This window comes from Taudactylus pleione, unplaced genomic scaffold (assembly GCF_031769625.1).
Source record: "Taudactylus pleione unplaced genomic scaffold, aTauple2 ptg000113l, whole genome shotgun sequence".
In the NCBI taxonomy this organism is placed as follows: Eukaryota; Metazoa; Chordata; class Amphibia; order Anura; family Myobatrachidae; genus Taudactylus; species Taudactylus pleione.
The window spans coordinates 15880714-15907967 of NW_028284515.1; the positions used below are offsets into that span (position 1 = coordinate 15880714).

A 27254-nucleotide genomic window follows, 5' to 3' on the forward strand; every position below is an offset into this window, starting at 1 on the left:
TTCCAGGTCATCTAGCAGGTGCACAGGCGTGTTCATTACTCGACACATTTAAAAAAAAAAAAAAAAATCACCGGTGGAGCTAATTATTTCACTTGTTATTCTGTAAGGAGACCTGGAAAACATGTACTGTTTGGGGTCCTGAGGACTGAGTCTGAGAACCTGTGCTCTACGCTAATTCAATGACCAGTGCTGAGAGCCTGTGTTAGAAGCATCAGATTGGCAGGTGAGTAAAGAGCCACTCATTGGCCAGAGCACATCATGAGGGACCCAACATATATATATATATATATATATATATATATATATATATATATATATATATTTCCTATGGTTTAAAGATGCATTATAATGTTTAAGTGCAAAAACAGGCCCCTGTCTCCTTATTAGTCACCGCTTCTGAAATACGATTTGATCAGATAATACCAAATAACATGTTCATAAAGACATGAGAATTGTTCCATGTTATATGTTGTAGAAGTCGGTGAATAATACTTGCTTATTTTTCATTAAATGTTAAAAGTATGTTACAAATTAGTCTATTTCACTATTCAATACATGTGAAGTATTTTCTGTATCACAGAATTTTCTTTTCACAATACTGCCAACATGGCTAGAACAGACATCAACTTATCACTTATTTCAATTGTTATCTTACAGATGTATCACTTTAAAGTAATTCAGTTGGGGGAATTCATATCACCCATTATGCGAGTGAAAACTTGAGATGCCGGAAAGTTCAATGTGCCATTCCCGAACGGCACATCGTGGCCATCGCTTATAATTGAATCTTTTCCAATGACTTTTTAGTTTCAGGTTTTCAGTCTAATCACATTTCAGTTTGAAATTTTTTTTTTTTTTTTAAATTAGATGTTTCAAAACAAGTATGAAAGGACTTTAGCAAATGTCTATTCTTGTAGTATTATTCTATGTCACTATACAATCTGATTTAATGGCAACTTCCGATTATCGGGCTACTGTTGACCTACGAATAAAAACTTGGTTGATGTATTTCAATTTCTGCCTGAAAACGACAGATTCAATTAGCTGCAAAAACCTTACGCCAGAGTTTTGCACAATTTGCGTGTCTTGGTGTGATATTTTTGAGTCTTGTCTATTCACGCTCCCGTTTTTCGCACTATCCTATTACAAAAGATGCGAATGGTGCATGGTGAAACCAGCGAAAAGTACAGCACATTTTGGGGAAATCAACTTGTACTCCATAAAAAACCTGACATTTTTTGGAGAAAATTGCTGCAGTTAAATTTGGGGTACATTAAAATGGGTGCAAGTATATTTTTGTGTCTTAAAAGTGCACTTTTAAAAATTTTTTAAAATACATCTGGTGCAGTCACCTGCAATGTTTAAAACACCTGTCACATCCATACCTCACCCAGTACTTTAAAACCCATTTTCAAACACACTTTACATTTTGACAGCAAAAATAATATCTCATTATTAGGGAGAATTAATTTAAATAAAAATTATTTGTTGCCTATTTAGTTATTAGGGGGGTGTTCAAAGGGTTCTGAGCCAAATCCCCACAATTTTCTGCCAAAAACAAGGATTTTGAACAACTTTTCACCTGCTCTGAGATGGTGAAAACATTTGGCTGTTTTTTTGTCTATAGTTTTCACACATGCGAAATATTCAGCAATAGGATTGCACGATACGCAGTTTTTTGCGAAAAGTTTGCACCTGCGAACACTTAACAAAACGCGGCTTTTCATAGCTAATTGAATCAGGCTCTTAATGCGGTTGAAATATGAAACTACCACCTATAATCGCAAAATCAAAAAAAAATATTTTCACCTACAATTACCGATCTTCAGGTGCCAGGACAGAACTTCTTAAGAAACCCTGTCTTGTCAAAGAGTGGGAAGCAAAGTGATAGCTACCGCTACAGGTTGAGTGGTCTATTTACTAAGCTGTGTTAGGAGATAAAGTAAACGGTGATAAGGTACCAGCCAATCATCTCCTAAATGCCATGTTACCAGGCTGTTTTTGAAAAATGACAGTTAGGAGCTGATTGTATGGTACCTTATCACTTTATCACCTAACACAGCTTAGTAAATAGACCCCTGAGTCTCCAATATCCAAATACAGAATTTCTGTTGCATGAAATAGTGAAACATTTGCTTTTTGATGGTTCAATGTACACACTTTATTTAAAAGCACAATATTATTAAAAATATTGTATACAATTAACTTCAGGCTTTATGTAGAAGGAGTATATGAAACAAATGAATTTCATGTATGTAAACAAACTTTGTTTGAGCCACAAAATTATTGAAAATATTTTTTAAAATGACCCGCAGGCTGGGTGTATATCATACATAAGTGCATTCTGAGTTTAGATTTGGGTCCCATTCCCAAGATATATCATTATGGTATGCATATATTCTAGAATTACGGAATCTTCCGATATCCAAAAAAGGTTGCTGCTATTTCCTAGGTGGAGAAAGGACCTCTGTGACGTATCCACCACGTGACCGCTGTAGGAGGCTGGACCGCTCCTGCGTTACCATCCACTAGGGCATAGAGGGGGAATAAATAATTGTGGCGAGCGCAGCGAGCCACCGTGCCCGAAGCGTGGCGAGCGCAGCGAGCCCGCGAGGGGACACTTTTGGTCCCCCGTTAGCATCCCCGCGCCTCCCCCTTTCAGGCCGGGTCACGTGGGTGTGACGTCACAGGTCCATCTGCGCTGTATAGTCTAGTCCTAACCATCCAAAATACCCCTGGTCCCAAGAATTTTGAATATAGGATAATGGGAGACAACTTGTATCACTTTGCTTTTGAGTTTGGAAACGGCGAGCCACATGCGCATCTGTAGGGCTACACATAGGTCAGTTCAGGCCAATGGGGTGGGATCTTAAGGATCCTTTTCCGAAATGTGCTACTCTAGCACGTTAGTTATTATGGCGCTATAGTCCTCCGATTATGGAGTTAGGTACTAGGGACAAATTACAAGTCACCTTAGAAAGCTACAGGGGGCTGCTTTAGCAATTGAAAATGGGGGATCACAGCAGATATCACCTGCTACATACATCCTGGGGATACTGAGTAGTGAGGGTATACATCCTGGGGATACTGAGTAGTGAGGGTATACATCCTGGGGATACTGAGTAGTGAGGGTATACATCCTGGGGATACTGAGTAGTGAGGGTATACATCCTGGGGATACTGAGTAGTGAGGGTATACATCCTGGGGATATTGAGTAGTGAGGGTATACATCCTGGGGATACTGAGTAGTGAGGGTATACATCCTGGGGATACTGAGTAGTGAGGGTATACATCCTGGGGATACTGAGTAGTGAGGGTATACATCCTGGGGATACTGAGTAGTGAGGGTATACATCCTGGGGTACTGAGTAGTGAGGGTATACATCCTGGGGATACTGAGTAGTGAGGGTATACATCCTGGGGATACTGAGTAGTGAGGGTATACATCCTGGGGATACTGAGTAGTGAGGGTATACATCCTGGGGATACTGAGTAGTGAGGGTATACATCCTGGGGATACTGAGTAGTGAGGGTATACATCCTGGGGATAGCCCACACATTTGTCTAGATAAAAAATGCCCCTTACAGTGGTAGAAGTGATAATATAGAGAAACAAAGGTCACACAGAGCCCTAGGGATGGGAACACTGCTAATACAGGGATCTGGCCATAGGGCCACTGTCTCACACCCAAGCACTTAGACATCCATGCAGATGGACGATGTGGACACCGGGGATAAAGCAGCCACATTGGGGGGGGGATTGGGGGATTCCCGCCCGGACTGACGGAGCTGCTCCCGGGCCGAGGTGGACGGCTTTGCTCGTTACAGACCCATTGTACACCGTGATGACGGAACAGGAACGTACAGCTGCCGCCATGTTATCCCGTACAGGGAGGGATGGGCTGCCCCGGTCACCCCGGCTAAGGCGCCTTGAGGTACAGCCCGTGTGCGGGAGTCCCGGCGTGCGCCCTACTCACCCACTCCTGCCAGGCAGCGGCCACTTCCTCACTCCTCTGATTGCCGGGGGAAATCAGCGCAGAACTGGGGGCTCTCTCCTGTCAGGACACGGTCAGTATCTCCGCACGCGATGCAGCTGGAGTCAGGACTCTGCTAGGCCTCACTCACGCCGCAGCGCCGCTCGCCAGTCCCAGCATGCAGCGCGGTACCAGGGGGCGGTGAGTATGTGGCATGTGCGCGCTCCCTCAGTCGGAGCTCATGGCGCCATCTTGTTAGAGGGAACTGAGGGCAGCGGATGACAAGTTGGTTTGGGGGGTAGAGGAGCTCTGGGACCGTTTGACAGGGAGACTCCCTGTAATAGCATCAATCTCCCTGACTCCGTTAAAGGTCTAGCAATCTCCCTGATATTGCACCTTACCCATATTATTTAGCTGTTATATACTTGGGGAAAAAAAAAAAATCTATCTATCTATAGGGCTGGACTGATCATCAGGCACTTCTGGCAAATGCCAGAAGGGCCGACACCCCCCAGCTCTGGATTCACTATGAGCTCAGAGAGACGGAAGGGGTGGCGGCAGCAGGGCCGGCTCTTGGGGCGTTCGACCTGTGCGGTCGAACAGGGGCGACACTCCAGAGAGGGCGCACCCCTCCCAACTGTCCCGCTGTTCCACCCGTGGGCCGAAGTGTCCCGCGGGTGGTCTGGTGGGGAGGTTGGGCACCCCCGCAGCGGTGCCGGACCCAGGAGTAGCTGAATGGATGCTGCGCACATGCGCGCGCCATGCATTCAGTGCCGGGAGAGGGCTGGAGGAAGCCCAGCTAGTGACTGAGTGCTGGGCTCGCCCCAGCCTGAAGTTACACGGGAGGCATGCCATGTGGGCACACTCCCAAATAATATCACTTATAGGGCGTGGCCTATAGGCCACAGTCACTTTTGGCCGCGGGCTATAGGGCGCATTTTACCCATTCGGCACAGCGCGCGGCTGGCCCTGGGCAGCAGTGATGGTCCGGTGCGCTGTGCCCGGCCGGGAAGAGACGGGGGCGTGCCGCGAGGCCAGCTTTCATTACTCACAGCACGCCCCCTTGAAACAACCACGCCCCCTTTGCGAGCGCACACTAAGGCGCACGCACAGGGTGGACTGCCAGGGCTGATCTACAGCCCCAGTCCGTCCCTATATATATATATATATACACACACAACGAATAATGGCAGCACTCCACGACTGGTGTTCAAAGAACCATAAGCATTTTAATTCAGAAATCCAACGTTTCGGGCATCAGCCCTTCGTCTGGGATACCAGGCGAAGGGCTGATGCCCGAAACGTTGGATTTCTGAATTAAAATGCTTATGGTTCTTTGAACACCAGTCGTGGAGTGCCGCCATTATTCGTTGTGTATATCGGACCTGGTGGTCCATGGAGGGCAACCACGCGATTTCACGCATTTTACTCAGCGAGTGCCGGAATTGAGTTACTTTATATATATATATATATATATATATATATAAACACGCAAGAATGGCGGCACTCTGCAAGCTTTATGAAGAAATTAAAAGTCCTTTTAAATTCTTCATAAAGCCAGGAAGGCACCACAGCATTACTAATTATATTCTGGAGTAGCGGGCATCACAGCTTACTTTTATATATAGTAACACAAAGAAAAAAAAACAACCGCACAAGGTATAGATTATATCTCGTTATCTATATGGCCCCTAATGCCTTCTTATTGGAAATAAATATATATATATATGTGTGGCTAGGGGGTGCTACCACTTCACAAAAAATTCAAATATAGAAAATGGAAAGACAAAGAATTGTATATTGTGGTGCACAAAAAGTCAATCTAAATAAAATATAGCTTGTATTATTTATATATTAAAATATCATCTAAGAAAGACTGCAAAATAATAATAAAAAATAAATTATGTGAAATAAAGAAATAGTGATTTAAAAAAATGCTGTGTGCAGGGATGCCGCTGTCTGTCTCAATAATTATATTTTGTATCCAAGATAATAAAGCACTTTTCTAATAGGGATGACGTATGTTACAGAGGACATAGTAAATATCCTCTGTAACTTACGTCATCACTATTAATATAATATATAAAACTATGATGTAATGTCCTGGACCAAAACGTATTTTCCATAATATGAGTTTTATGTTAAATTCCCTTCTGAGTGCCTTCTTTTCTATTTCTAAATACTATATATATATGTATATATAATATATATAAGCATAAATAAATATATTTTTTTATATAGGTCCACCCCCAGTACCTCCACTCACAGTTCCTAAACCTATTTTTCCAGTATATATTATATATATATACAGTCAGGTGCATAAATATTGGGACATTGACAGAATTTTCATATTTTGGCCTCTATTCACCACCACAATGGCTTTGAAATGAAACAAACAAGATGTGCTTTAACTGCAGACTTTCACATTTAATTTGAGGGTAATTACATCCAAATCAGGTGAACGGTGTAGGAATTACAACGGTTTCTATATGTGCCTCCCACTTTTTAAGGGGCCAAAAGTAATGGGACAAACTAAACAATCCTAAACTAAATCTAACTTTCACTTTTTAATACTTTGTTGCAAATCCTTTGCTGGCAATTACAGCCTGAAGTCTGAAACGCTTAGACATCACCAGACGCTGGGTTTCATCCCTGGTGATGCTCTGCCAGGCCTCTACTGCAAATGTCATCAGTTCCTGCTTGTTCTTGGAGCATTTTCCCTTCAGTTTTGTCTTCATTAAGTGAAGTGCATGCTCAATCGGATTCAGGTCAGAGGATTGACTTGGCCATTGCATAACATTCCACTTTGTAGCCTTAAAAAACTCTTTGGTTGCTTTTGCAGTATGCTTCGGGTCATTGTCCATCTGCACTGTGAAGCGCCGTCCAATGAGTTCTGAAGCATTTGACTGAATATGAGCATATAATATTGCCCAAAACACTTTAGAATTCATTCTGCTGCTTTTGTCAGCAGTCACATCATCAATAAATACAAGGGAACCAGTTCCATTGGCAGCCATACATGCCCACGCCATGACACTACCACCACCATGCTTCACTGATGAGGTGGTATGTTTTGGATCATGAGCAGTTCCTTTCCTTCTCCATACTCTTCTCTTCCCATCACTCTGGTACAAGTTGATCTTTGTCTCATCTGTCCATAGGATGTTGTTCCAGAACAGTAATGGCTTTTTTTAGATGTTGTTTGGCAAAGTCTAATCTGGTCTTCTTGTTTTTGAGGCTCACCAATGGTTTACATCTTGTGGTGAACCCTCTGTATTCACTCTGGTGAAGTCTTCTCTTGATTGTTGACTTTGACACATATACACCTACCTCCTGGAGAGTGTTCTTGATTTGGCCAACTCTTTTTGGCCTATGTGTTCTTAAAAACCCCATGAGAAGTCTGTTTTGTAAACAGACCAGAGTATTGGCTTTTGGATAAGCTGGTTTGGGTCCTGGGGGTGTGGATGTGAAGAGAGGGAGGGCTCCATCCACAGGCCACTCCAGGTTTTGGGCCTTTCAGCCTGGTAGCAGGCTCATTAAGGCTTACACCTGGAACTGGCTGATTTAAGCCGTGTTCAGTTGTAGCTGAGTGTCTCATACCTGGGAGAGCAGGCCGCAGGTTAGCTTGTTCTGAGACACTGTTGGCTATAAACCAGAAGGTACTGTGGATGGGGATTTTGTTTAGTGTTCTGTTAGATAGGGAACTTGCTGTCTAGTTAGTGCCCAGCCAGGCTAGGGTTTATTTTATGTTTTGTTTATTTGATTGTTGAAATTGCACAATAAAAACTGGCACCATCCAGCTTGCACGAAGATCCACGACTGGAGTGCTGTTTCCTGGCTGCTGTGTGAAAGGTGGTGTCCATCTACCCCAGGAGAGGGACCCGCTACTCGACTGTGTCACATTTGGTGGAGAATGCGGGCAATCACACACAGAAATTGCAGCAAGAAAAAAAATTTCCTTTAAAATTTAAAGGGACAGACACGAAGTTGTGGAATCTATGAGGGTGGCATCAGCAGATGCTCAGAGAGGCCAGGTTCTGCTTTCAGCCTACCCCTAAAGACAATATGGAGGACGTTGTAAAGGCCTTGCTCCAAGCTGCGGCAGCTCAGCAGGAAACAAACAAAATTCAGCAAGAAGCTACCAGGGCTCAGTAGGAAGCTACCAGAGCTCAGCAGGAATCCACCCAGGTGCAACTATTGGCCTTGGAGGCAGCCCAGAGGCAACAACAAGTCACCATCGAGGAAGCCCGCCAGGCTATAGCGGAAAACAGCCAGGCCATAAAAGAGGTGGTACAACAGCTGGAGATGCTTCCCCTGCTCTTCTAACTAACACTCAAACCATACGGGCCTGTAACTTTCTGCAAAAGAACCGCAGAAAGAGAGAAGTGGCCTAAAGAGCAGTGGGCAAGTGTTATGGCACCCTTCCTGTCTGGAGAACCACAAAAGGCCTACTATGATTTATGCCTGGATGATGCCGAGGACTATGCAAAGTTAAAATGGGAGATCCTAACCCGCTTGGGAGTCACCTCATTTGTTTCGGGCCCAATGAGTCCACCGCTGGGAGTTCCAAATAGAAAAGCCACCAAGCTCACAGATACATGACCTCGTCCATCTAACCACAAAATGGCTTCAGCCCAAGACGTTGACAGAACCACAGATTGTGGAAAGAGTCGTGATGGACCGGTATCTGCGATCGCTACCTGCGTCTCTGCGCAAGTGGGTGAGCTGTCCAGACCCTAAGTCCGCAGACCAGCTAGTCGAACTGGTGGAGAGGTACATGGCGGCTGAAGAGCTGATGAGTGTACCCCACCGAGCCCCGATGGCGCATCGACGAACTCCCAATGGCACTGGTAAGACTGTTCCAGTGGAGAAGGGTGCTGGGTGATGGAATGTACCTAAGACTGAGGGTGAGGAACCTGGAGACAGGCCAGCCAGGCCAGGAAGGTTCCGTCCCCGTAAAAGACTAATTATAACTTGATTCAGTGTTTCCGATGGCCATATTGCAGCTAATTGTCCACTTACCTCTGAACCTATGCAATGTGATACTGTTCATGTATACCGCAGGGCGTCTTTCTTTGAACAGCCAGCCTGCTCTGCCGACCGGCAGGCTGAGACTGATAAGCACATTTGTGTACTTACTGTAGAAGGCAAACGTGTAGAGGCTCTGTTAGATTCTGGTAGCCTGGTGACAATTGTGAAAGTGGAGCTGGTGAGCCCCTTGAAGCGTAAGGGGAAAATTGTTGGTGTGACCTGCATACATGCATACATGGGGACACTCGCTATTACAGTATGTTACTGCAGAAGTGAATATCGAGACATCATGTGGTTCCGCGATAGTCTCTGTGGGTTTGGTACATGGCTTAATGTATGATGCAATATTGGGGAGAGACTTTGCTCACTTCTGGAAGTTGTGGGAAAGCCGATTTTGCGCAGAGGTAAATCGCCCTGACTCGTTTGAGAGGGTTACTGGCGTAGTAGCAGAGTCAGAGATGTTCCCTTTTTTTTGTATGATTGGCGAACTAGAGAATGCGGAGCGCGATGGTGGCTCGCCAAGTGATGTGCCTCCCACTGGGGTGGGTAGTGTTGTTGAGCCAGTTGATCGTCTGCCTGATTTAGAGGTCAGAAGAGAGGTCTTTGCCTTGGAGCAGTTAAATGACTCTACTCTGGTAAAAGCCAGGGAGAATGTCAAGGTGATCAATGGTAGACCCATAGACCCCCGATAGTCATTTGTCATATCCTCACATGGCAGTATGTCAGAATTTGTTGTATCAGGTGACTAAGGAGGGGGAAGATATTGTGGAACAATTAATAGTACCCAAAGCATACAGAAGAACAGTGTTAGATCTGGCCCATGGTCATATAATGGCAGGCCACCCAGGGATAGAGAAAACCACTGAGTGAATTGTGCAGAGGTTTTTTTGGCCCGGGGACCATAAAGAGGTATCTGACTATTGTGCATCCTGCCCTGAATGTCAGTATCATGCTCCAAGGCCACATTTCAAAAGTCCTCTGGTTCTGTTACCCATTATTGAGGTTCCGTTTGAAAGAATAGCTATGGATTTGGTTGGTCCATTAATGAAATCTGCCCAGGTTCCATCAATATATTCTGGTGATAATGGATTATGGTACCAGGTACCCTGAAGCGATACCATTATGCAATACGTCAACCAAGACCATTGCTAGAGAATTAGTCCATGTCTTTAGCAGGTTGGGTATACCTAAGGAGATCCTGACTGACCAAGGTACCCCATTTATATAAAAAAATCATGAAGGAGTTATGCCGCCTGTTTAAAATTGACCAGTTAAGAACCTCTGTGTACCATCCCCAGACCGATGGGTTAGTGGAGAGATTTAATAAAACTTTAAAACACATGCTAAGGAAAGTAGTGGACAAAGATGGTAGAGATTGGGATTACTTGTTACCTTTATTAGCTGTTGGCCATAAGAGAGGTTCTCCAATCCTCCACAGGGTTTTCCCCTTTTGACTTATTGTACAGAAGACATCCAAGGGGATTACTTGATATTGCCAAAGAGACATGGGAGGGGCAGTCCAGACCGTATAAAACAGTTATTGAGCATGTTTCTCAAATGCAAGAAAGAATTGCTGCTGTGGTGCCGATAGTAAAAGAGCACTTGGAACAGGCCCAACAGGCACAGCAGAGGTTATACAACTGCAATGCTCACTTACACAACTTTGCTCCTGGGGACAGAGTGTTGGTGTTGGTTCCCACAGTAGACAGTAAACTTTTGGCTAAATGGCAAGGACCCTTTGAAATCTTAGAAAAAGTGGGGCAGGTCAATTATAAAGTTTACCAGCCGGGGAAAAGAAAGCCAGAACAGATATACCATGTAAATCTTATAAAACACTGGATAGAGCAGCATGGTCATCCGTCCGAGCCCCTCCAGTAAACCCTGGGACCATGGTACCCGAAGTGACAGTGGCAAAAACCCTGTCAGCCACTCAACAGCAGGAAGTTAAGAAATTTCTGATCAGAAATAGGGTGCTGTTTTCTGACCTACCAGGGAAAACCACGGTCATTAAACATGACACAATCACTGACCCATGGGTTAAGGTTAACCTAAAGCCCTATAGGTTACCAGAAGCCCAAAGAGAGTCAGTGTCTAAGGAAATTAAAAAAAATGTAGAGTTGGGCGTAATTGAAGAATCGCATAGTGAGTGTTCAAGTCCCATTGTGCTCATTCCAAAACCCGACGGGAGTGTGCGATTCTGCAATGACTTCCGGAAATTGAACAGTGTGTTAAAGTTCTATGCCTAGGGTGGATGAACTAATTGAAAGGCTGGGGACAGCCAGATATTTAACTACTCTTGACTTAACCAAAGAGTATTGGCAAGTGCCATTAACTGAGAACACCAAAGAAAAGACAGCTTTTTCTGCACCAGAGGGGATGTTTCAGTAAAAGATGTTGCCCTTTGGGCTACATGGGGTACCTGCTACCTTTCAAAGAATGATGAATAGGATTCTAAGGCCCCATAGACAGTATGCTGCTGCTTATCTGGATGATGTGGTCATTCATAGTCCTGATTGGCAGTCTCACTTGCCCAGAGTATGAGCAGTGTTGGACTCCATCTATAAGGCAGGTTTGACAGCCAACCCAAAAAAGGGTTGTCTGGGGATGGAAGAAGTAAAGTATCTTGGGTACACCATTGGCAGAGGTTTGATAAAGCCACAGCTCAATAAGATCGAGGCAATACAAAACTGGCCACGACCCCTGAATAAGAAGCAGGTGAGAGCCTTCTTAGGGATCACTGGGTATTATAGGAGGTTTATACCCAATTTTGCCACCTTTGCAGTCCCACTGACCTTACCAAAGGCAAACAGAAAGTCATAGTGGAATGGGGTCCTGAAGCAGACAAGGCTTTCCAGGAGTTAAAAATAGCATTATGTACCCAACCAGTTCTGATGACCCCTGATTTTGACAGAGAGTTTGTTGTACAAACCAATGTGTCAGATGTAGGCATCGGAGCAGTCCTGTCCCAAAGCAAAGAGGGTGAAGAACACCCGATTTTCTTCTTAAGCCGGAAATGAAATGTACATGAAAGAAACTATGCTATGGTCGAGAAAGAAGCATTGGCCATAAAGTGGGTGTTAGAGACTCTCAGGTACTACTTGGTGGGAAGGAAGTTCAGATTGATCACTGACCATGCCCCTTTGAAGTGGATAACAGAAAGCAAGGACAGTAATGCGAGAATAATGAGATGGTTCTTGGCATTACAAACCTTTAAATTTACGGTAGAACACAGGCCAGGAAGCCAGCTGGCCAATGCAGATGCTTTGTCACGTGTCCATTGTTTGGGGGCTGCAGCTGTTCCGCCCCACAGGGCGAAACAAAGGGGGGGGATATGTGATAGAAGCATTGGTGAAGTGGTCAATGGCAGGTACATTTGTCCTAGGTTTTTGGCCTATGTGTTCTAAAAAAACCCAGGAGAAGTCTGTTTTGTAAACAGACCAGAGTATCGGCTTTTGGAAAAGCCGTTTTGGGTCATGGCGGTGTGTATGTGAGGAGAGGGAGGGCTCCATCCACAGGCCACTCCAGGTTTTGGGCCTTTCAGCCTGGTAGCAAGCTCATTAAGGCTTACACTTGGAACTGGCTGATTTAAGCTGTGTTCAGTTGTAGCTGAGTGTCTCATACCTGGGAGAGCAGGCCACAAGTTAGCTCGCTCTGAGACACTGTTACCTGTAAACCAGAAGGTACTGTGGACGGGAATTTTGTTTAGTGTTCTGTTAGATAGGGAACTTGCTGTCTAGTTAGTGCCCAACCGGGCTAGGGTTTATTTTATGTTTTGTTTATTTGATTTTTGAAATTGCACATTAAAAACTGGCACCGTCCAGCTTGCATGAAAATCCACGACTGGAGTGCTGTTTCCTGGCTGCTGTGTGAAAGGTGGTGTCCATCTACCCCAGGAGAGGCGCCCGCTACCCCGACTGTGACCCAATATATATATATATATATATATATATATATCTATATATATATAATATTTTTGTCTTCAAATGGAATCATCAGTGAATTGGTTAAGGCACATTGATGTAGCAATGTGTTTTCATCAACATGTAGATGTTACTAACTGCTTTAGGGCTCATTTACATTTGGATGTAAGTCAACTTTATGGTACGCCTATCAGATGTAGCAGTACATGTCCATTTTACCGCCTCCCTCATAGGCGTTGCTTTTACAATATTCCTGAAATACTTTTTCAAAAGTAGGCAAGTATGGTGTATATAGGTGCAGACTGTGTGCACACGGGACCCTGGACACACACAATACTTGCCTAATCCCCCGAAACATTCACTAGACTACTAACTCTCAGGGGGCCTCGCCCGGACGCCTTTGAGCGAATCTCCCAGAGCCCCTTGCGGCCACCCATTTCCCAATTGAAGTAGGCAGTCCAAACAGCTTGATGAACTGAACCACGTCATCATGGCCCCTCTTCTGCTTTACAACACTGGTAATCAGGTAATTGTATAGTGTGGAATGGGGCCACACGATTGTACCATCACATTTTCTATACCAAAATGGCAGGACTTTGCCGGTAATCAGTATTGAAAACCATGGCCAAAAAGTAAGTGGAAGTAGAACTGTATTTTAAAACATTGGGGTCAATTCAATTAGCTTACCCTCCAACACAACCCGTTCCACAAAATGCTCTACTCCTGGACTTCCCACCTACTTTATGACTGCAGTCACCTGTGTTGAACTAGGTAATTAATGAGTAAGGTGTTTCAACACAGGTGGCTGCAATTAGAAATTAGGTAGTAAGTCCAGGAGCAGAGCATTTTGTACCTGGTGGAACGGGTCATGTCTGAATGAGGAGTGATGTATGAAGGATGCCAGCACAGTGCCGTTGTAACGGCATTTGAACATCAACAACTGCACCCTACATTACCTATACATCGACCCCACACTGTGCATTTTAGTTCGCAGCCCAATAGGGGTGCGCATTAACAGACCCTCCAACATGACCCCTTCCATCAGGTACAAAATGCTCTGCTGACTTCCCTCCATTGTCATTCTTCCCTGCCATCTGATACATGATCTTATTAGAAATGAGGAAGTTAAGTTCAGAGAACCGTAGCTAAGTGGATATTTCACGCCAGTGAAGTGATTGTTAGCCATTGCGCATGCGCCTGAGCTGCAATGCACACGCGCAATGATTAATTAGTGATCACGCACAGATAGAGGAATCCATCATAAAGTGAGTTACAGTAAGTCAGCATTTGGGGAAGGTAATGGGGGGGAGGGAGGAAGTCAAATGCAGGCGTGTTGGGAACATTTAAATGCTGTTTAAAGGCGTGCATAAATTAGCCATTGTGCTCTCCTTTGCAGCTAGAGAGCTCTCAGCGTGTCAGGGAAGTGTTTGAGGCAGGTCGGACTTGACTCTGAAGATGCGTGGCTGCCTGATCTGCATCAATGTAACCGATGTTTACACTGTTGCACATTGTCAAATGGATATGAGAAGGCAGCAGTATGCGTCCCTATTCTCGGGGAGGCTTTGGAGACATTATTATATTTCTGCTATTGCGATCCGTGGGAGCTAGCAGCTGCGATAGCATTTGCATGTGGATCTGAATCAGGCTCAATGCTGGGCCGGATTTACCGCCATGCAACCTAGGCGACCACCTAGGGCCCGGCGGGTCCCCCGAAATCCGGCCCTGATCATCTGGCAGACTCAGCGGCGGACATATCGCCGGTGCCGGTGCATTGCACCGCTGCCCGCCGTTCCCATGGCAAAGAAGGGGCCCACACAGCAGCATTGACAGCAGTTTCTAACAGCACTGCATCGGCCTCAACAAAGAAGGAGAAGGTGTCCGGCCCGCCTCCTCTCCACCCCTATTGTCTCATCTCCCCTGACCTCATCCTCTGAGACTGTCACTAGGGGTCTGACGTCACAATGTATTGACCGGCCCCGGCGTAGAGGAGAGCTACAGCTAGGAGTTAGATAAGAGGTCAGGCAGGTCCAAATCCCCTCCGTCACTCTCCAGGCTCCTGCTGCTGTATTGCAGAGAACTGCGTGAAAGGAGATCTGTACACAATTACAAATATCTCTCTCTCGCTCTCTCTCTTTCTCTATCCCAATCTCCCACTGCCCTTCACCCTCTGCCTCTCTTTGACACCCTGTCCCTTTCATTCACTCTCCCTGTCACCCACTGCTTCTCAATATCACCCTCTGCTTGTCACCCTTTCCCTGTCACTCTCTGTTACCCTCTCCCCATCCCCCTCTCCCCATCACCTTCTGCCTCTCCCGGTCACCCACTGCCTTCCCCATCACCCTCTGCCTCCACCTGTCACCCACCACCATGGGGTATATTACGGGAAAAAAAATTAAAAATAAATATATATATATATATATATAAGTCTTCATTTATATGGCGCCACAAGGTTTCCGCAGAGCCTAACAAAGTGCATGAATTGTTTGAGGGAGACTGGGCCCCAAACCTGTGCCTTGCCTAGGGCCCCATGATGCCTAAATCCAGCACTGCCTCAATGTTCAGATAAAAACACATATTATATACTGATTGATATCCATTATATGATGTTTATAAGCTTTTTTTTATTTGCTTATATGGCGATTTCTTTTCTTTGTACTGTGCATGTACACAAATAATTCTTATACTTCCACATGTATGTAGATTGGGCTGGGTATGAAATCCCGGCTGTCGGGATGCCGCTGAATAGAATACCAAAAGCGGCATCCCGTCAGCCAGAATCCAGACACCCATAGGAAGTAATGGTAAGTATTTTTCTAACCCCTACCCTAACCCACCCTCCCCTGTGCCTAACCCTAACCTCCCCCGCTAGTACCTAAACTTAACACCCCCTCCCCGGTGCCTAAACCTAACCTCCCCCCCTAGTGCCTAAAGCCAACCTCTCCCTTCCCACACCCTAATCCTGACACTCCCTACCCGGTGCCTAACCCTAACCTCGCTACCCAATCTTTACCTCCCCCTAACACCCTGATACTTACCTTCGGGATGTTGGCACCGGGATCCCGACCTGTCGGGATTTTGGCGTCGTTATCCCGCACACCAGGATGCTGACTAAATCCCTGTAGATTCAGTCACATTTTGTGCCTATAACTCTTTTGGTTTAGAGAAGTGGGAGGGGGTGTGCAAATGAATCTGAAAAACAGTAATATTTATAAGGACATACACAGTCAATTAACAATGAGATTATACCTCCTAAAATTCAGAAGGTGGGGAGTGGGATTCCTTCCTAAAAGGGAAAGTGGCTTTGCGGTATGGAGGCATGTCTGCGCATCACAACCGTTTTTTCATGACACTGGGGTCATACCCAGCACTTCCAAAGTTGCAGGGCAGCCCCCAGTCCTTCTCTGTGGTGTTTAGTTCCTGCCCGCAGTCCATTTACCGATTCAGTAGATTGGAGGGTGCCCTCCCGACCCCCACCCCCCTTCCACAGTGGGACACTGCAGACTGCAGGTAGGATGGCTGGACAGTGCCTGAACAGTGGGACTGTCCTGCCAAATTTGGGACTTTTGTGAGGAGTGATGGGATGGTGTCATGAGTAATTGATATCTTAAGATGTGTTGTATAATTGTCCATTTATAAGTTTTGGATATTTTGCAGGAACTGTTTGTTGGACGACATCATTAATTTTGTTTAACAGCAGCACTCGGTACAACAAAGCACTTATCCCAAGTGACAAACAATTAGGGTACCCTGCAGATGGTTCGTCATTATCAGACTTAGGTGCAGTTTTAATGTAGATGTGATAAATATATTTCACCCAAATTCGTAATGTGAAAATTTATATTTTTTTAACTCGAAATTACTAAAATGTGTTTGCCAGGAGATGGGATCTGGCGAAGAGCTGGGATCTGGCGAAGAGCTGGAAGCAGTGTGATAGCGTAACGCTATCATACTGCTTCCTGGCGTGGGTCGATGGCAGCCAATGGCCGAAAATGTGTCACTGGGAGCGACAGAGAGGGAAATATTGCGAGTTAGTAGCCCATAGGTTACTATAGGGTAACACCATCTGGAGATGGCGTTATCCTATTGGTGCCAAGCTCCAGAATGCTTCATATTTTGGAACTTGGTAAATCCGGCAGCATAGCAGTCCCCAAAGAAATCTATGGGGGTGCATTTGCGGACAAAAATGGAGGGACTGCAGCAGATAATCGAGGTATCTGCTGCGGTACCTCGATAGTACATCTGGGAGATACTTAATATTTGTGGGTACTCCCCCAAAACAGCTATTTTCAGGGAATATCCTGCAAATATTTAATGATAAATAAGCCCCTTCAAGTGGATACAATTGTGTATACAAAATACTTTTGTTAAGATTGGAAAACATTAATAACACGACAATTTTATTTTAAAATTAATTCACTCACTAGATAGTGCAAACCTGAAAAAAAAATGAATGAAACAAATACATTAAGTGTACTCCTCAAAATAAAACAACCAGTGCACCTACAACCTACCCTTTTTCTCTCCTCTTCCGATATCCCATGTAATCTGAAGATGTGTTGGACAAAAAGTGGAGCCAAGGCCTTACCTGAAGGAAGTTTGGATAGTGGAATAAAATTAGCCATTTTATTAAAAATCAATTACCATTCCAATACAATTCTAGCCTTTAGATAATGGTAATCAGTAATAAGGTTGATTAAGATGTACACTGAAGTGCCAAAAGTCATGGGATAGATCTAGCATCATGACTCCTTCTAGCCCTGCGAACTGTAGCAACTGTAAGTGAATGGAAGACCTCTGGAGAGATTGTGACCCATGCCATTTGGATAGCTTCCCACAGCTCCCTGATATTTGTAGGTACAGTTTTTGATTTGGCTCACGTTGGGCGAAACTCTTCAGAATGCTCCTCAAACCAATTCTGGACAACTTGGGACTGATTACTCATCTTTGTGGGGGTACAAGAAGTCCATGAAGGGCTGCAAATGGTCATCAAGCAAAGCAACATAACGGTTACGAGTCAATGACATGTTCAGGTAATGAATTGATATAAAAAAGAAGTCTTTGTGATATTGAATGCCCTGGCAGTTTATTACATGTATCTCCTGTACAGCATGTCTCACTGATTTAGGCACACACTATCATGATACTAGGAGGGTTGGTGGTATTAAGGTCAGGACCCCTTGGGCTAGCTGAGCGTACTGGTGTATTGGATAAGCTGGATGGCCTAATGACGCTGTTCTTCATACGGAATGCATTCTATTCTAAGACTGCAGATCTTATCAGGACCAATAGAGGGTGAGGAGTTGAGCTGCTGCAGTAAAGAGGATACTGTGGCCGAATTGCAGGTAGCAGGAGCAGGGTAGTTGAGCAGGAAAGGTTAGCCAAGGTGTTGGCACTGGAGCAGAATGCAGATTTTCAGGATATACTGAGAGTCAGTGTGCAGGTACAGTCCCACGGGATTACCTGAATGCTGGAACATAAGGGCAGGTTAAGGGTTTTGGGATTGCCCGAATGTGGAACACAAGGGTAAGTGCAGGATTGCGGTATTGTCCATATGCTGGAACACAAAGTCAGGTGCAGAGTTGCGGGATTGCTCGTATGCTGGAACACAAGGGCAGGTGCAGAGTCTCTGGATTAGCCGTGTGCTGGAACTCGAGGGCAAGTCCAGGTTTTTAGGATGTCCCATGTGGGAACACTGGAACAGGTTTTCAGGATGTTCAATGTAGAAACACTGGAGCAGGTTTTCAAAATGTCCAATGGAGAAACACAGGAATACAGGAACTGGTATGCAGAACAAGAACTTGCAGCCACGGTACTAGCCTCTAGAAGAGTTGTACTGGCAATCCTTTGTCTGCACTTCCTGATTTAAATAGGGTGCCATAGCTGGTGATTGGTTCACTGATTGGCTGGACGTCTGGGTGATACCAAACCAATAATTGCTAATTATTTCAAACCTGATTTAATTTGGGTAACATGTTCTGAAACTTCCTATGGATCACAGACCTCTAGTATAAAGCCTCTTACTAACTGTGTCTCAGTGTCTATGCAACATTACTTTCAGGTCTTTTCTTGGACACCTGCCAGATCCCTGCTGTGCCTGTGGGTTGCTTTGGACTTTACTATATCTCTGCTCATGTTTCAGCTAAACTTCTGATGCCAGTTACTAGCCGCACTACAGAGCTCAGCATAGCCATTGCCTAAGTATTGCTTTCTGCTCCATTGCTATGGTCTCACCTTTTGATGCATTATTTACTTTGCCTATTTGCCTCTCACTCCTGTGGACATCGTATCCATCTTCGTTACAGTTGTCAACTGCACCATTACAGTTTTCATCACCGCTTCGCGGGGCTCAACCCCGTTCCGGATTCTAGTTGCACCACAGGGCTCAACCCTGTTCCGGAAACCACACCGCTTCACAGGGCTCAACCCTACTTCAACTTTCATTGCATCACGGGGCTCAACCCCATTCTGGAATCTCAACGCTTCACATTGCTCAACCCTGCTTCAATCTCATCGCATCACAGGGCTCAACCCTGCTCTGATCTCACCGCATCACAGGGCTCAACCCTGCCCCGATCTCACCGCATCACAGGGCTCAACCCTGCTCCGATCTCACCGCATCACAGGGCTCTACCCTGCTCCATCCTCACCGCTTCACAGGGCTCAACCCTGCTCCGACCTCATCGCATCACATGGCTCAACCCTGCTTCAACCTCACAGCATCACAGGGCTCAACCCTACTCCGACCTCACAGCATCACAGGGCTCAGCCCTGCTCCATCTTTCACCGCATCACAGGGCTCACTCTGCTCCGGATCTCCATCACTACAGGGTTCCACCCAGGTGAAGCTCCTCTATACCATTCTGAGGTGTTAGCCTCATACTGGACTCGGGGTCCCCTGCTATATTACTTTTCTGTGTTAAGGACTATATGGGGGGGTTTTCTCCTATACTCATTATTGCTTATGTGAACCTCAGTGTTGTTGAGACTTTATGTGAGACGTTGCTATTATATTTCTCCTGTGAATAAATTCTATTTACTTTTACTCCGTGCTATCGAGATTTCATGTAAAGGTCATTCCTAAAGCCACCCCAGTTTATTGTGCCTAGTAGGTCTGCCTCCTCCCAGGAGTCTCAAGTGTCGGCAGCCGTGACATAACATCATGGAAAGCCGACTGGCCAGTTCCTCTTTCACGTTGTGAGGCATTTACATGGAGAAGGAGAAAGTTTTAGGAAAGCTATAAAGTGATTGTGGTGAGGATTTTTGAAAGATGTCTTGTTTCTTTTTCTGTAAAATGTCAATTCAAGGTGTTTTTTACTAATAGTCTTCCTAATAAACCTCCATAGCCCAATTAGATGATATTCATGTCAAGTCAGTCTTGCCTGTCAAAATCATTTAATGTATCTGCTGTATCAGCAATAATGCCCGTCTGAACCTAGTAATTTTTTCATTTACTAAATCTAAAGTGTGATTTATTTGCGGTTTTGTGGAGGTTTGGCCTTATTAAAGCAGTGGGTTGCAAAACCAAACCCAACGCCTAGTAAATTTAGCCCATTGGGGTCAATTTTGGCAGTGAAGTAGGTGAAAACGTAGAGGGCTGTAATGAAGGAGCTGTGGGGAGGTGGATGGGCAGGGGAGGGAGTTGAAGTTGGTAAAGGTGTGCTGTAGGTTGGATGACTGGGTTTACATAGTAGACTCTTGGCCTGATGCAGGGTTGAACGCAAGTTGGGCGCAATTGCTTCCGCATTGTATGTACAGAACTAAATGTGTTTTTTCAGCTGTTTGCAGAGTTGTGTGCTTATCTGTAGGCAGTGCGCCCCATCCGTAAGCTTGGTTTGATACCAGTCGTCTTTATCAGTGTGCACTTACACCAGCGTAAATCCTAGTGCAAAAGATCCGTCTGACAACAGGCGTAGTAACGAGTACACACAACACATCCAGACTGAACTTAGCCTACCTGTGGTTTAAAATATGGGATGTACTAATTTGTTCGATGATAACAAAGTCCACCACAATGTCAACAGTTTTGATGTTGACATTGTGAAAAGAAATGTTGACAGGCAACATGTCAGAATGTCGACATTAGTGTTTGGCTGCGGGACAGGAGGGTTATAGATAGGCACTAAAGGGAGATTAGGATACGGGGGGTTACGGTTAGTCACTAGAGGAAGGGAAAGGGTGGGAGGTGGATGGGCAGGGGAGGAAGTTGAAGTTGGTAAAGGTGTGCTGTAGGTTGGATGACTGGGTTTACATAGTAGACTCTTGGCCTGATGCAGGGTTGAACGCAAGTTGGGCGCAATTGCTTCCGCATTGTATGTACAGAACTAAATGTGTTTTTTCAGCTGTTTGCAGAGTTGTGTGCTTATCTGTAGGCAGTGCGCCCCATCCGTAAGCTTGGTTTGATACCAGTCGTCTTTATCAGTGTGCACTTACACCAGCGTAAATCCTAGTGCAAAAGATCCGTCTGACAACAGGCGTAGTAACGAGTACACACAACACATCCAGACTGAACTTAGCCTACCTGTGGTTTAAAATATGGGATGTACTAATTTGTTCGATGATAACAAAGTCCACCACAATGTCAACAGTTTTGATGTTGACATTGTGAAAAGAAATGTTGACAGGCAACATGTCAGAATGTCGACATTAGTGTTTGGCTGCGGGACAGGAGGGTTATAGATAGGCACTAAAGGGAGATTAGGATACGGGGGGTTACGGTTAGTCACTAGAGGAAGGGAAAGGGGAAAAGATTAGGGATAGGGGTACTGTACTTAGCGGAACACTGGTGCATCAGATGACTCCGACCAAAACTACTCATTCCGTGACCATTGGTCATCCGGGGACGATATATCGACATTCTATTATGTTGACATTTCATGGTTGTCTACATGATTAATGTTGACATAATGAATGTCAACATTATGACCTAGTTGACATAGTCGTGTCGTCTATATGACTGCCAACATATCATACCTAACCCATAAAATACAGTACACACTGATGATGACATTCGTCAGCCGCTTCTGATTGGCTGAATGCATCTTAATATCTCCCAGTGATACTATTATAATCACATCATTATTTATTTGATATTTGCAATATGTAGCATGAAAGCAGAATACCATTTAATTTTGTATTTTATTGAATTTAATTTTAACTTTTTACTAGCTGTTTCTCTTTTTCTCGTTCTCTCTTTCCCTTTCTCTATATCTCTCTTTCTCTCTCTCTCTTTGAAATAAATGATTTAATGCACCAAAAGAAACAGAGAGATGATTATACAAGAACATTAAGAGGGGTATTCAATATGAAACGTTAACTTCACTGCCGAAGTTAACGTTTCATATCGGAGTTTTTACCTGCGTTAAAGTATCGGGCGCACTACCGCTAATCCCCGTATTCAATATAAAATTAACGAAGACGGGAACCTCCGAAGTTGGATTTGCGTAAAGTTACAAATTTTTCTTTAAAAAAATTGTAAGACCCCACTAAAGTTGTAAAAACATGTGGGATCACTATGGGTACCCCCGTTTTAGCCTTTAAATGAAAGTCGGGGATTTAAATAGCCGCAGCAGGTGTTTTTTCCCGACATTGAAGAAGTGTTGCAGAAGAGCACTTAGGTTATTTTTTTTGTTTTTTTAAGTGGTCCCATCAATTTTGGTGTACATGAAAATGGGTACTAGCATATAGTCCCTAAAGTAAGTTTTTAAAAATTCTGCAATTGTGCAACTGCCGCTATAAATCTATTCTAGAATACACCTGCCGCATACTTGCAGAATAGCCCTGAACCTATTTCCCTATTGTTAATCATTTTTTTGCCATTTTTTTTTTCACCCCAATTTTTACATTAATTTTTTGGGGTGTCTCTATTTTTTTTTAAACGTTTTTTGACACAGTTCTTTTTTAAATGTCATTCCCAGGGGTGCAGGCTATTTTTTTAAAGCCTGCACCCCTAAACCCCAATTCTGCACTGTTTTTCGACACCTATTCAATGGTGAAAAGTTATCCCTGTTTTTTATCACAGACTTTTCAAAACTGCGATAAGTCTCTGAAATTGAATACGGTGTAAAAGTAAAACCTACGATAATAACGTCATACCTCCGATATTAACGCAAAAATGGACTTATCGCACCATATTGAATACCCGTTAAAGCGTAAACAGCTCACATTCCAATAAACAATGTGAATGGCAAACAAAGTCACTAGTGCATTTTTCCTATAAAAATTGAGGGGAGGGGGACAGTCAGGAAGGGAAGAAGAGAGGGGAGAGGGAAGAAGAGTAGGTATAGGAAAGGGGTGAGATTTCCACATAAAGAGAAATTGGTAGGCAGGAGTGCTGGATGTCAATGAAAGAATTGTTACCGAGAGGTACCAGTAAGGGCAAACAAATTCAAGATCAAGGGGGGCTTGATTATGCCATGAGGCTAAGGGAGACCTCTTAGCATAAGGAGGCGGAGAACCTTCTCAGGATGCTCGTGATGTACTCCATGTGATATACATATCAGATCCTGTTACAGACTGAGGTAATAGTGGGGGGCAGTGGGTGCTTCCAGGATGCAGTAATTTGGAAAGTCACAGCTCTCATGATATGATATAGCAATTTGAAGAAAACATTAGAAAAGAAACATTTTAAAAACTTTTTTGGATAAATCTGACTCTACTGATCTACCAGATGAGAACCTGGAGAGTGCTATCATTAAATTATAGCAAGTACTAATCAGAGAAGGAAATGTCTGGTGGGAATTAATTGCATTAAAAATTGTATTATTGCTAAAATAACGAAAAATGAAAAATAATTTATTGCATAAGAAGAAAAACAAATATAATAGGGATGTTCAGGAGTATCAAGAGGTTAAACAACATCTAATCACCAAAAAACTTTTTTAAACACACTGAAATTGTTCCCCCAAGGAATAGTGTTGTATTTAAAGATTACAAAGAACACAAAGGTCCCCTACAGGAAACTAGTAAGGAATCCACTGGCAAGGCCCTCAGAAATGGATTTGTACCCAAAACATAAAACATTTAAGAATTATGAGTATGATAAGTCAAGAAAATTCAGAATCAGTGGTTTTTACAACCCCCAAAAATAAACAGTATCGAGATAGGTCTATAAGAAAGGGAGTTATTTAGCGAATCAAGGAGTTATAAGAAATCAACATTCCACATCTGAAATACATAATTCCTCTATTAGGACCGAATTCAATTAGCCGCGATAAAAAATGTAACATGCATATCGCCCGGTAACTTCACTTAACGCGTGTATGCGCACTCCCGTTTAACACTCAATTCAATTAGAAAATTCTTTTTCTGGTTTTAATTATTGAAATACGTTAACTGTGGGTGAAAATGGGGAAATCAGCCTGTACTCCCCAAAATATGCAAACTAATATTGGATAACGTTCTAGAAGTCTGTAAGTGACCAGAAGCAAAGTATTTAGGGTTTTTAAAATGTGTCAAGTGGTTGTTATATTAATTTTTCAAAAACAGTGAAAAAATAATAGAAAGCAAGTGTTTTTCTGCAAAGTAAATGCTCTAGATAAGTTTAGGGTGCACAAAAAGTCTGTAAGTAGATATTTGTGTAATTTGAAGCCACTTTTAAACATGTTAAAAAAACACCTGTAACTCCCACCTGCAAGCTTAAAAACGTATGTCCCATTATATCTGTCCAACATCTTATACCTGTCCAACATCTTGTAATCCATTATTCTGCGTTTTGCAGAATTTCACTCCAAAAATGTCATTTCATTATTGGCCAAATTAAACTAATTAAAAACTTCTTAGTGCCTTATTATTTATTAAGGGAGGTGTACCAGTGGTTCTCCTCATTTGTACCTTAAAATAGAGATTTTTAAGAGATCCAGAAGGTGATAGTTTTTTAGACCAGTAGTAAATTCTATTTTTTTTTAAAAAATCAGAAGGGGAAAACAGGGAGGAGCTACAAAGAATAAGAGGAAAAAATACAGACAGAATAAAATAAGAATGATAATAATCCAGTTGGGAAAACAGCTCTGTTGGAGTTTTCTGAGCAGAATGAGAAAGAAATAAAAAGATCCTATTAAACATACCACATATTTAATTTAAGTAGCAACAGAACATGAAGAAAAGGTCCTAAAAAAAATCTGTGTCAGGCCTAATGCCGCTTATCCACTTCGCGATTAAAATGAGTGATTGAATCATAACGACATCATTCAATCGCTCATTAATTATTCACAAATTGGGTATTAAAATGTCAAAAATGACCATCGATGCGCGCTCCCGCTGGTCATTTTCTACATCAATCATCGCCTGAACATGCCGGTCAATCTGCCGATAACGACAGATTGGGCATGCTCGGGGATGAGGGAGGGTGCCTGCACTGAACTACATATCGTTCAGTGTAGGCACTGCAGGGGATTGGGAACGACGGTACGATTGCAATGTCGTAATCATACTGTCGTTCCATTATCTGCTAGTGAAGACGCACCATAGAGTTTCTATACAGATGTGTCCACATACATCTAGCCTCCTTGCGTGTTAAACAGCTCTTCCAGTTGCGCCATGCTGTGGCATGACTCGGTAGAGCTGAGCGTCTTTTCCTGCGACTTTGTACTCAAATGTGTCTTATTCGCTAATAGTTAGCACAAGCCACTTCTGCTGATTAAAATGATATGCAGCATGCCTCTATTCTGTGAGCTACTGTGGGTGTAACTGCATGTGAAACGCTACATTACAGTGTCACTCATACTTGCCTATCCTCCCGTTTCGGCTGAGAGCCTCCCAAAAATCGGGTGCGGCTCCCGGCCCCCCAGAGAAGTAGGCCCCCCCTATGATAACAAGAGAAACCAGTGATGTGATTCACGCTGAATTGCATCATCGACCCCGTCCCCTGCTTTACAATGCCAGTAATATTGGCATTGTGTAGCAGGGAGGGGCCAAAATTATTTGGCCTGGCCCCTTATACTGGCCATGCCCCCTGCTATGCCAATATGGCTGCTCCCTCCCGGAAAGGGCAGCCAGAATGTCAGCAACCCTGGCATCAGCGTTTGTAAAAATGGGCCTGATTCAGCAAGGAACGCAAGTGTGCACACGCACGCCCTTGGCAGCTGCGTGTATATGCTAATCAATGCATACGCATGACAACCGCAGCATAAGATGCAGATGCCCAGCACCACACAATGCCGCCCATTTCCCTTTACTCAAAGCCTGAGTAGTCCGCAAGACAGTGGTAACATCGAGAACATTCGGAACCATACGCACAATAGAGGTTGACCTAATGTTGTGCAGGATTTTGCCCACTTCCTGCATGCATTGAGTTGTCTGGCTGTGTATGCCGCCACACTGCCATAATTGTGTATGCCCCTATAACGGCATTCCAATGCACAGGAACATACTGCGTTTGCCCGACTACCCCCTGTCACCACCCACAAATGGAACTTCCTGTTAATCAATATTGGAAGGGTCTGCGTACACACTGCATGTAGTCTGCGTACCCTTACCTGCTCTCACTGGCTAGCTCACGCACGCACAGTGCAAGAAATTTGGCTGAGTGCATTCTCTCACTTGCGTTCCTTGCTGAATCAGGCCCACTGTAACATATGCTATGCGAATAAGACGCATTTGAAGGTAAAAAGTTGCACAAACAGACACACGGCGCTACTAAGTCACATGGAGCTCCTGCGTTATGTGTGATGCGACTTGTAGCGCACGGAGAATAGATGTGGACAAATCTGTAGGTGCGGCACATGTACTATATGATGTGTAAATACTGTAAAAGAAGAGTAAAATTAACTATTACATCTAACATACAATAATAAAGAAGATAAGATAAGATACAGCAGTTTATAAAGACAAATTGTCGAAACGCGTTGTTGGAAAGGAGTGATACACATCCCTTTGCCGGACACGGACTGAGCTACATCTGGAAGGACTGTGATTAATGTGGGAAGACCGGGATTTCCAGGATTATTTTATTGCTGGAGATCCTCCCCATGTGTGGCCATTGTTAATTTCCTCCTTAGTTGGTTTTGTATATAAATAAAAAGTATCTTCCTGGAAGATATCTACTTCAGTCATATTATTTCCAAGGTGATATACATTAAGGAACACTGTCAAGGAGAAAGATATCTGCATTAAAACCACATATAGTCCTAGAACGGGTGAATGGATTTGGCATCTGTCTCACATATTGAGTATATCACATTATAATTTGTTTTTTTACATGTAACCATCTTTTCAAAGAGTTATGTAAGTTGGAATTTTATTACTATATATGTTGTTGGAGGCATTTTTGCATGCCCATCACTGATACTGAGATTTGGTTCCTTGTATGTTGGAGTATTGCATGAAGCTACA

At 43.9% G+C, this 27254-nt stretch overlaps 1 protein-coding gene across 2 annotated transcripts in view; it reads right to left on the reverse strand.

Annotated features, from left to right (window-relative positions):
• Positions 1 to 4164, reverse strand: part of RBM25 (RNA binding motif protein 25) — a 44396-nt gene extending 40232 nt beyond the window's left edge. For both annotated transcript variants that reach the window (XM_088471273.1, XM_088471272.1), the window contains exon 1: positions 3979 to 4164. The gene's annotated coding sequence lies outside the window, so the exon portion shown is untranslated. The remainder of the gene's footprint in view (positions 1 to 3978) is intronic.
• Positions 4165 to 27254: the final 23090 nt, after the last annotated feature.